The sequence below is a fragment of the Pleurodeles waltl genome, chromosome 8 (assembly GCF_031143425.1).
Source record: "Pleurodeles waltl isolate 20211129_DDA chromosome 8, aPleWal1.hap1.20221129, whole genome shotgun sequence".
Classification (NCBI taxonomy): Eukaryota; Metazoa; Chordata; class Amphibia; order Caudata; family Salamandridae; genus Pleurodeles; species Pleurodeles waltl.
In genome coordinates this window covers 1,318,973,462-1,318,983,461 of record NC_090447.1, presented here as the reverse complement: position 1 = coordinate 1,318,983,461, position 10,000 = coordinate 1,318,973,462, and the positions used below count along the sequence as shown (strand labels likewise).

Genomic DNA, 10,000 nt, shown 5'->3' with positions numbered 1-10,000 from the left:
CATAGAGTACTCTCTAATGTTAATTTTCATGTATTATTTCTTCTACTCTTTTTTCCTTTCTTAAAATAAATAAAAAAAACAGCAATAACATTAAAATACACTCTTTCTGAAGGAAAATTGAGAATTTTTCTGCACTTCACACTCACCCCAAGCTGCTGGTGGTGAGCTGGTCTGTTGCTGCTTGTGCTGGGCCCTAAAGAAAGGGCAGTCTGAGACTGTGTGTAAGTGCAGATGAAGCGATTGTGAGGCTGGTGCAAAACAGGGTGTGTGCTTGGACCTCTGTAAGAAGTTTGTGAAGGAGGGTAGTTTGTGAACAGAAGAGTGCACGTATGTTTGAGAGCAGCAGGCTCCAGACCGGCGGGCAGTCTCAACACAAGAGACCTGAAACAGGAGTGTGTTCTGCCTACGGCCATACCACCCTGAATGCGCCTGATCTCGTCTGATCTCAGAAGCTAAGCAGCGTCGGGCATGGTTAGTACTTGGATGCGAGACCGCCTGCGAATACCAGGTGCTGTAGGCATTTTGCCTCTTGCAGACAGTAGGTGGTGCACGTCTTAGAACAATTGCACAGATTCCTCTCTAATGTTAATTTTCATTTATTATTTCTTCTACTCTTTTTTCCTTTCTTAAAATAAATTAAAAAACTGCAATAACACTAAAATACACTCTTTCTGAAGGAAAATTGATAATTTTTCTGCACTTCACACTCACCCCAAGCTGCTGGTTGTGAGCTGGTCTGTTGCTGCTTGTGCTGGGCCCTAAAGAAAGGGCAGTCTGAGACTGTGTGTAAGTGCAGATGAAGCGATTGTGAGGCTGGTGCAAAACAGGGTGTGCGATTGGCCCTCTGTAAGAAGTTTGTGAAGGAGGGCAGTTTGTGAACAGAAGAGTGCAGGTGTGTTTGAGAGCAGCAGGCTCCAGACCGCCGGGCTGTCTCAATACAAGAGGCCTGAAACAGGAGTGTATTCTACCTAAGGCCATACCACCCTGAATGGGCCTGATCTTGTCTGATCTCAGAAGCTAAGCAGAGTCGGGCCTGGTTAGTACTTGGATGGGAGACTGCCTGGGAATACCAGGTGCTGTAGGCATTTTGCCTCTTGCAGACAGTAGGTGGTGCACGTCTTAGAACAATTGCACAGATTCCTCTCTAATGTTAATTTTCATTTATTATTTCTTCTACTCTTTTTTCCTTTCTTAAAATAAATAAAAAAACAGCAATAACACTAAAATACACTCTTTCTGAAGGAAAATTGAGAATCTTTCTGCACTTCACACTCACCCCAAGCTGTTGGTGGTGAGCTGGTCTGTTGCTGCTTGTGCTGGGCCCTAAAGAAAGGGCAGTCTGAGACTGTGTGTAAGTGCAGATGAAGCGATTGTGAGGCTGGTGCAAAACAGGGTGTGAGATTGGCCCTCTGTAAGAAGTTTGTGAAGGAGGGCAGTTTGTGAACAGTAGAGTGCAGGTGTGTTTGAGAGCAGCAGGCTCCAGACCGGCGGGCTGTCTCAACACAAGAGGCCTGAAACAGGAGTGTATTCTGCCTACGGCCATACCACCCTGAATGCGCCTGATCTTGTCTGATCTCAGAAGCTAAGCAGAGTCGGGCCTGGTTAGTACATGGATGGGAGACTGCCTGGGAATACCAGGTGCTGTAGGCATTTTGCCTCTTGCAGACAGTAGGTGGTGCACATCTTAGAACAAATGCATAGAGTCCTCTCTAATGTTACTTTTCATTTATTATTTCTTCTACTCTTTTTTCCTTTCTTAAAATAAATGAAAAAACAGCAATAACACTAAAATACACTCTTTCTGAAGGAAAATTGAGAATTTTATTGCACTTCACACTCACCCCAAGCTGCTGGTGCTGAGCTGGTCTGCTGCTTGTGCTGGGCCCTAAAGAAAGGGAAGTCTGAGACTGTGTGTAAGTGCAGGTGAAGCGATTGCGAGGCTGGTGCAAAACAGGGTGTGTGCTTGGCCCTCTGTAAGAAGTTTGTGAAGGAGGGCAGTTTGTGAACAGTAGAGTGCAGGTGTGTTTGAGAGCAGCAGGCTCCAGACCGGTGGGTTGTCTCAACACAAGAGGCCTGAAACAGGAGTGTATTCTATCTATGGCCATACACCCTGAATGCGCCTGTTCTCGTCTGATATCAAAAGCTAAGCAGCGTCAGGCCTGGTTAGTACTAGGATGGGAGACTACCTGGGAATACCAGGTGCTGTAGGCATTTTGCCTCTTGCAGACAGTAGGTGGTGCACGTCTTAGAACAAATGCATAGAGTACTCTCTAATGTTAATTTTCATTTATTAGTTCTTCTACTCTTTTTTCCTTTCTTAAAATAAATAAAAAAAACAGCAATAACATTAAAATACACTCTTTCTGAAGGAAAATTGAGAATTTTTCTGCACTTCACACTCACCCCAAGCTGCTGGTGGTGAGCTGGTCTGTTGCTGCCTGTGCTGGGCCCTAAAGAAAGGGCAGTCTGAGACTGTGTGTAAGTGCAAATGAAGTGATTGTGAGGCTGGTGCAAAACAGGGTGTGTGCTTGGACCTCTGTAAGAAGTTTGTGAAGGAGGGTAGTTTGTGAACAGAAGAGTGCACGTATGTTTGAGAGCAGCAGGCTCCAGACCGGCGGGCAGTCTCAACACAAGAGACCTGAAACAGGAGTGTGTTCTGCCTACGGCCATACCACCCTGAATGCGCCTGATCTTGTCTGATCTCAGAAGCTAAGCAGCGTCGGGCATGGTTAGTACTTGGATGCGAGACCGCCTGCGAATACCAGGTGCTGTAGGCATTTTGCCTCTTGCAGACAGTAGGTGGTGCACGTCTTAGAACAATTGCACAGATTCCTCTCTAATGTTAATTTTCATTTATTATTTCTTCTACTCTTTTTTCCTTTCTTAAAATAAATAAAAAAACTGCAAAAACACTAAAATACATTCTTCTGAAGGAAAATTGATAATTTTTCTGCACTTCACACTCACCCCAAGCTGCTGGTTGTGAGCTGGTCTGTTGCTGCTTGTGCTGGGCCCTAAAGAAAGGGCAGTCTGAGACTGTGTGTAAGTGCAGATGAAGCGATTGTGAGGCTGGTGCAAAACAGGGTGTGCGATTGGCCCTCTGTAAGAAGTTTGTGAAGGAGGGCAGTTTGTGAACAGAAGAGTGCAGGTGTGTTTGAGAGCAGCAGGCTTCAGACCAGCGGGCTGTCTCAACACAAGAGGCCTGAAACAGGAGCGTGTTCTGCCTACGGCCATACAACCCTGAATGCGTCTGATCTCAGAAGCTAAGCAGAGTTGGGCCTGGTTAGTTCTTGGATGGGAAACTGCCTGGGAATACCAGGTGCTGTAGGCATTTTGCCTCTTGCAGACAGTAGGTGGTGCACGTCTTAGAACAAATGCATAGAGTCCTCTCTAATGTTACTTTTCATTTATTATTTCTTCTACTCTTTTTTCCTTTCTTCAAATAAATAAAAAAACAGCAATAACACTAAAATACACTCTTTCTGAAGGACAATTGAGAATCTTTCTGCACTTCACACTCACCCCAAGCTGCTGGTGGTGAGCTGGTCTGTTGCTGCTTGTGCTGGGCCCTAAAGAAAGGGCAGTCTGAGACTGTGTGTAAGTGCAGATGAAGCGATTGTGAGGCTGGTGCAAAACAGGGTGTGCGATTGGCCCTCTGTAAGAAGTTTGTGAAGGAGGGCAGTTTGTGAACAGTAGAGTGCAGGTGTGTTTGAGAGCAGCAGGCTCCAGACCGGCGGGGTGTCTCAACACAAGAGTCCTGAAACAGCAGTCTATTCTTCCTACGGCCATACCACCCTGAATGCGCCTCATCTCGTCTGATCTCAGAAGCTAAGCAGAGTCGGGCCTGCTTAGTACTTGGATGGGAGACTGCCTGGGAATACCAGGTGCTGTAGGCATTTTGCCTCTTGCAGACAGTAGGTGGTGCACGTCTTAGAACAAATGCATAGAGTCCTCTCTAATGTTACTTTTCATTTATTATTTCTTCTACTCTTTTTTCCTTTCTTAAAATAAATTAAAAAACAGCAATAACACTAAAATACACTCTTTCTGAAGGAAAATTGAGAATTTTTCTGCACATCACACTCACCCCAAGCTGCTGGTGCTGAGCTGGTCTGCTGCTTGTGCTGGGCCCTAAAGAAAGGGCAGTCTGAGACTGTGTGTAAGTGAAGGTGAAGCGATTGCGAGGCTGGTGCAAAACAGGGTGTGTGCTTGGCCCTCTGAAAGAAGTTTGTGAAGGAGGGCAGTTTGTGAACAGTAGAGTGCAGGTGTGTTTGAGAGCAGCAGGCTCAAGACCGGTGGGTTGTCTCAACACAAGAGGCCTGAAACAGGAGTGTATTCTGCCTACGGCCATACCACCCTGAATGCCCCTCATCTCAGAAGCTAAGCAGCGTCGGGCCTGGTTACTACTTGGATGGGAAACTGCCTGGGAATACCAGGTGCTGTAGGCATTTTGCCTCTTGCAGACAGTAGGTGGTGCACGTCTTAGAACAAATGCATAGAGTCCTCTCTAATGTTACTTTTCATTTATTATTTCTTCTACTCTTTTTTCCTTTCTTCAAATAAATAAAAAAACAGCAATAACACTAAAATACACTCTTTCTGAAGGAAAATTGAGAATCTTTCTGCACTTCACACTCACCCCAAGCTGCTGGTGGTGAGCTGGTCTGTTGCTGCTTGTGCTGGGCCCTAAAGAAAGGGCAGTCTGAGACTGTGTGTAAGTGCAGATGAAGCGATTGTGAGGCTGGTGCAAAACAGGGTGTGCGATTGGCCCTCTGTAAGAAGTTTGTGAAGGAGGGCAGTTTGTGAACAGTAGAGTGCAGGTGTGTTTGAGAGCAGCAGGCTCCAGACCGGCGGGCTGTCTCAACACAAGAGGCCTGAAACAGGAGTGTATTCTGCCTACGGCCATACCACCCTGAATGCGCCTAATCTCGTCTGATCTCAGAAGCTACGCAGAGTCGGGCGTGGTTAGTACTTGGATGGGAGACTGCCTGGGAATACCAGGTGCTGTAGGCATTTTGCCTCTTGCAGACAGTAGGTGGTGCACGTCTTAGAACAAATGCATCGAGTCCTCTCTAATGTTACTTTTCATTTATTATTTCTTCTTCTCTTTTTTCCTTTCTTAAAATAAATGAAAAAACAGCAATAACAATAAAATACACTCTTTCTGAAGGAAAATTGAGAATTTTATTGCACTTCACACTCACCCCAAGCTGCTGGTGCTGAGCTGGTCTGCTGCTTGTGCTGGGCCCTAAAGAAAGGGAAGTCTGAGACTGTGTGTAAGTGCAGGTGAAGCGATTGCGAGGCTGGTGCAAAACAGGGTGTGTGCTTGGCCCTCTGTAAGAAGTTTGTGAAGGAGGGCAGTTTGTGAACAGTAGAGTGCAGGTGTGTTTGAGAGCAGCAGGCTCCAGACCGGTGGGTTGTCTCAACACAAGAGGCCTGAAACAGGAGTGTATTCTACCTATGGCCATACACCCTGAATGCGCCTGTTCTCGTCTGATATCAAAAGCTAAGCAGCGTCGGGCCTGGTTAGTACTTGGATGCGAGACTGCCTGGGAATACCAGGTGCTGTAGGCATTTTGCCTCATGCAGACAGTAGGTGGTGCACGTCTTAGAACAAATGCATAGAGTACTCTCTAATGTTAATTTTCATTTATTATTTCTTCTACTCTTTTTTCCTTTCTTAAAATAAATAAAAAAAACAGCAATAACATTAAAATACACTCTTTCTGAAGGAAAATTGAGAATTTTTCTGCACTTCACACTCACCCCAAGCTGCTGGTGGTGAGCTGGTCTGTTGCTGCTTGTGCTGGGCCCTAAAGAAAGGGCAGTCTGAGACTGTGTGTAAGTGCAGATGAAGCGATTGTGAGGCTGGTGCAAAACAGGGTGTGTGCTTGGACCTCTGTAAGAAGTTTGTGAAGGAGGGTAGTTTGTGAACAGAAGAGTGCACGTATGTTTGAGAGCAGCAGGCTCCAGACCGGCGGGCAGTCTCAACACAAGAGACCTGAAACAGGAGTGTGTTCTGCCTACGGCCATACCACCCTGAATGCGCCTGATCTCGTCTGATCTCAGAAGCTAAGCAGCGTCGGGCATGGTTAGTACTTGGATGCGAGACCGCCTGCGAATACCAGGTGCTGTAGGCATTTTGCCTCTTACAGACAGTAGGTGGTGCACGTCTTAGAACAAATGCATAGAGTACTCTCTAATGTTAATTTTCATTTATTAGTTCTTCTACTCTTTTTTCCTTTCTTAAAATAAATAAAAAAAACAGCAATAACATTAAAATACACTCTTTCTGAAGGAAAATTGAGAATTTTTCTGCACTTCACACTCACCCCAAGCTGCTGGTGGTGAGCTGGTCTGTTGCTGCCTGTGCTGGGCCCTAAAGAAAGGGCAGTCTGAGACTGTGTGTAAGTGCAAATGAAGTGATTGTGAGGCTGGTGCAAAACTGGGTGTGCGATTGGCCCTCTGTAAGAAGTTTGTGAAGGAGGGCAGTTTGTGAACAGTAGAGTGCAGGTGTGTTTGAGAGCAGCAGGCTCCAGACCGGCGGGGTGTCTCAACACAAACAGGAGTCTATTCTGCCTACGGCCATACCACCCTGAATGCGCCTGATCTCGTCTGATCTCAGAAGCTAAGCAGAGTCGGGCCTGCTTAGTACTTGGATGGGAGACTGCCTGGGAATACCAGGTGCTGTAGCCATTTTGCCTCTTGCAGACAGTAGGTGGTGCACGTCTTAGAACAAATGCATAGAGTCCTCTCTAATGTTACTTTTCATTTATTATTTCTTCTACTCTTTTTTCCTTTCTTAAAATAAATAAAAAAACAGCAATAACACTAAAATACACTCTTTCTGAAGGAAAATTGAGAATTTTTCTGCACTTCACACTCACCCCAAGCTGCTGGTGCTGAGCTGGTCTGCTGCTTGTGCTGGGCCCTAAAGAAAGGGCAGTCTGAGACTGTGTGTAAGTGAAGGTGAAGCGATTGCGAGGCTGGTGCAAAACAGGGTGTGTGCTTGGCCCTCTGAAAGAAGTTTGTGAAGGAGGGCAGTTTGTGAACAGTAGAGTGCAGGTGTGTTTGAGAGCAGCAGGCTCAAGACCGGTGGGTTGTCTCAACACAAGAGGCCTGAAACAGGAGTGTATTCTGCCTACGGCCATACCACCCTGAATGCCCCTCATCTCAGAAGCTAAGCAGCGTCGGGCCTGGTTACTACTTGGATGGGAAACTGCCTGGGAATACCAGGTGCTGTAGGCATTTTGCCTCTTGCAGACAGTAGGTGGTGCACGTCTTAGAACAAATGCATAGAGTCCTCTCTAATGTTACTTTTCATTTATTATTTCTTCTACTCTTTTTTCCTTTCTTCAAATAAATAAAAAAACAGCAATAACACTAAAATACACTCTTTCTGAAGGAAAATTGAGAATCTTTCTGCACTTCACACTCACCCCAAGTTGCTGGTGGTGAGCTGGTCTGTTGCTGCTTGTGCTGGGCCCTAAAGAAAGGGCAGTCTGAGACTGTGTGTAAGTGCAGATGAAGCGATTGTGAGGCTGGTGCAAAACAGGGTGTGCGATTGGCCCTCTGTAAGAAGTTTGTGAAGGAGGGCAGTTTGTGAACAGTAGAGTGCAGGTGTGTTTGAGAGCAGCAGGCTCCAGACCGGCGGGCTGTCTCAACACAAGAGGCCTGAAACAGGAGTGTATTCTGCCTACGGCCATACCACCCTGAATGCGTCTGATCTCAGAAGCTACGCAGAGTCGGGCGTGGTTAGTACTTGGATGGGAGACTGCCTGGGAATACCAGGTGCTGTAGGCATTTTGCCTCTTGCAGACAGTAGGTGGTGCACGTCTTAGAACAAATGCATCGAGTCCTCTCTAATGTTACTTTTCATTTATTATTTCTTCTTCTCTTTTTTCCTTTCTTAAAATAAATGAAAAAACAGCAATAACACTAAAATACACTCTTTCTGAAGGAAAATTGAGAATTTTATTGCACTTCACACTCACCCCAAGCTGCTGGTGCTGAGCTGGTCTGCTGCTTGTGCTGGGCCCTAAAGAAAGGGAAGTCTGAGACTGTGTGTAAGTGCAGGTGAAGCGATTGCGAGGCTGGTGCAAAACAGGGTGTGTGCTTGGCCCTCTGTAAGAAGTTTGTGAAGGAGGGCAGTTTGTGAACAGTAGAGTGCAGGTGTGTTTGAGAGCAGCAGGCTCCAGACCGGTGGGTTGTCTCAACACAAGAGGCCTGAAACAGGAGTGTATTCTACCTATGGCCATACACCCTGAATGCGCCTGTTCTCGTCTGATATCAAAAGCTAAGCAGCGTCGGGCCTGGTTAGTACTTGGATGCGAGACTGCCTGGGAATACCAGGTGCTGTAGGCATTTTGCCTCTAGCAGACAGTAGGTGGTGCACGTCTTAGAACAAATGCATAGAGTACTCTCTAATGTTAATTTTCATTTATTATTTCTTCTACTCTTTTTTCCTTTCTTAAAATAAATAAAAAAAACAGCAATAACATTAAAATACACTCTTTCTGAAGGAAAATTGAGAATTTTTCTGCACTTCACACTCACCCCAAGCTGCTGATGGTGAGCTGGTCTGTTGCTGCTTGTGCTGGGCCCTAAAGAAAGGGCAGTCTGAGACTGTGTGTAAGTGCAGATGAAGCGATTGTGAGGCTGGTGCAAAACAGGGTGTGTGCTTGGACCTCTGTAAGAAGTTTGTGAAGGAGGGTAGTTTGTGAACAGAAGAGTGCACGTATGTTTGAGAGCAGCAGGCTCCAGACCGGCGGGCAGTCTCAACACAAGAGACCTGAAACAGGAGTGTGTTCTGCCTACGGCCATACCACCCTGAATGCGCCTGATCTCGTCTGATCTCAGAAGCTAAGCAGCGTCGGGCATGGTTAGTACTTGGATGCGAGACCGCCTGCGAATACCAGGTGCTGTAGGCATTTTGCCTCTTGCAGACAGTAGGTGGTGCACGTCTTAGAACAATTGCGCAGATTCCTCTCTAATGTTAATTTTCATTTATTATTTCTTCTACTCTTTTTTCCTTTCTTAAAATAAATAAAAAAACTGCAATAACACTAAAATACACTCTTTCTGAAGGAAAATTGATAATTTTTCTGCACTTCACACTCACCCCAAGCTGCTGGTTGTGAGCTGGTCTGTTGCTGCTTGTGCTGGGCCCTAAAGAAAGGGCAGTCTGAGACTGTGTGTAAGTGCAGATGAAGCGATTGTGAGGCTGGTGCAAAACAGGGTGTGCGATTGGCCCTCTGTAAGAAGTTTGTGAAGGAGGGCAGTTTGTGAACTGAAGAGTGCAGGTGTGTTTGAGAGCAGCAGGCACCAGGCCGGCGGGCTGTCTCAACACAAGAGGCCTGAAACAGGAGTGTATTCTACCTACGGCCATACCACCCTGAATGCGCCTGATCTTGTCTGATCTCAGAAGCTAAGCAGAGTCGGGCCTGGTTAGTACTTGGATGGGAGACTGCCTGGGAATACCAGGTGCTGTAGGCATTTTGCCTCTTGCAGACAGTAGGTCGTGCACGTCTTAGAACAAATGCATAGAGTCCTCTCTAATGTTACTTTTCAATTATTATTTCTTCTACTCTTTTTTCCTTTCTTAAAATAAATAAAAAAACAGCAATGACACTAAAATACACTCTTTCTGAATGAAAATTGAGAATTTTTCTGCACTTCACACTCACCCAAAGCTGCTGGTGCTGAGCTGGTCTGCTGCTTGTGCTGGGCCCTAAAGAAAGGGCAGTCTGAGACTGTGTGTAAGTGAAGGTGAAGCGATTGCGAGGCTGGTGCAAAACAGGGTGTGTGCTTGGCCCTCTGTAAGAAGTTTGTGAAGGAGGGCAGTTTGTGAACAGTAGAGTGCAGGTGTGTTTGAGAGCAGCAGGCTCCAGACCGGTGGGTTGTCTCAACACAAGAGGCCTGAAACAGGAGTGTATTCTGCCTACGGCCGTACCACCCTGAATGTGCCTTATCTCGTCTGATTTCAGAAGCTAAGCAGCGT

At 46.2% G+C, this 10,000-nt stretch overlaps 6 non-coding genes and 12 pseudogenes across 6 annotated transcripts; all 18 read left to right on the top strand.

Moving 5' to 3' along the window:
* Window positions 1–401: 401 nt before the first annotated feature.
* On the top strand, window positions 402–520 carry LOC138255280 (5S ribosomal RNA). The gene has a single exon (XR_011197917.1). It is a non-coding gene; the product is annotated as a 5S ribosomal RNA (ribosomal RNA).
* A 446-nt stretch (window positions 521–966) lies between these two features.
* On the top strand, window positions 967–1,085 carry LOC138256993 (5S ribosomal RNA; annotated as a pseudogene).
* Window positions 1,086–1,531: 446 nt separating this feature from the next.
* LOC138254260 (5S ribosomal RNA) lies at window positions 1,532–1,650 on the top strand. The gene has a single exon (XR_011196930.1). It is a non-coding gene; the product is annotated as a 5S ribosomal RNA (ribosomal RNA).
* A 443-nt stretch (window positions 1,651–2,093) lies between these two features.
* LOC138252012 (5S ribosomal RNA) lies at window positions 2,094–2,211 on the top strand (annotated as a pseudogene).
* Window positions 2,212–2,658: 447 nt separating this feature from the next.
* Window positions 2,659–2,777, top strand: LOC138256385 (5S ribosomal RNA; annotated as a pseudogene).
* Window positions 2,778–3,222: 445 nt separating this feature from the next.
* On the top strand, window positions 3,223–3,331 carry LOC138252115 (5S ribosomal RNA; annotated as a pseudogene).
* Window positions 3,332–3,777: 446 nt separating this feature from the next.
* LOC138255905 (5S ribosomal RNA) lies at window positions 3,778–3,896 on the top strand (annotated as a pseudogene).
* A 443-nt stretch (window positions 3,897–4,339) lies between these two features.
* LOC138252200 (5S ribosomal RNA) lies at window positions 4,340–4,448 on the top strand (annotated as a pseudogene).
* Window positions 4,449–4,894: 446 nt separating this feature from the next.
* Window positions 4,895–5,013, top strand: LOC138256395 (5S ribosomal RNA; annotated as a pseudogene).
* A 443-nt stretch (window positions 5,014–5,456) lies between these two features.
* Window positions 5,457–5,574, top strand: LOC138252347 (5S ribosomal RNA; annotated as a pseudogene).
* Window positions 5,575–6,021: 447 nt separating this feature from the next.
* On the top strand, window positions 6,022–6,140 carry LOC138255279 (5S ribosomal RNA). Its single transcript, XR_011197916.1, has one exon. It is a non-coding gene; the product is annotated as a 5S ribosomal RNA (ribosomal RNA).
* Window positions 6,141–6,577: 437 nt separating this feature from the next.
* Window positions 6,578–6,696, top strand: LOC138254333 (5S ribosomal RNA). The gene has a single exon (XR_011197002.1). It is a non-coding gene; the product is annotated as a 5S ribosomal RNA (ribosomal RNA).
* A 443-nt stretch (window positions 6,697–7,139) lies between these two features.
* On the top strand, window positions 7,140–7,248 carry LOC138252198 (5S ribosomal RNA; annotated as a pseudogene).
* Window positions 7,249–7,694: 446 nt separating this feature from the next.
* Window positions 7,695–7,803, top strand: LOC138252053 (5S ribosomal RNA; annotated as a pseudogene).
* Window positions 7,804–8,246: 443 nt separating this feature from the next.
* Window positions 8,247–8,364, top strand: LOC138252345 (5S ribosomal RNA; annotated as a pseudogene).
* Window positions 8,365–8,811: 447 nt separating this feature from the next.
* Window positions 8,812–8,930, top strand: LOC138255278 (5S ribosomal RNA). The gene has a single exon (XR_011197915.1). It is a non-coding gene; the product is annotated as a 5S ribosomal RNA (ribosomal RNA).
* Window positions 8,931–9,376: 446 nt separating this feature from the next.
* LOC138253912 (5S ribosomal RNA) lies at window positions 9,377–9,495 on the top strand. Its single transcript, XR_011196592.1, has one exon. It is a non-coding gene; the product is annotated as a 5S ribosomal RNA (ribosomal RNA).
* A 443-nt stretch (window positions 9,496–9,938) lies between these two features.
* LOC138251169 (5S ribosomal RNA) overlaps window positions 9,939–10,000 on the top strand; it is a 119-nt pseudogene continuing 57 nt past the window's right edge.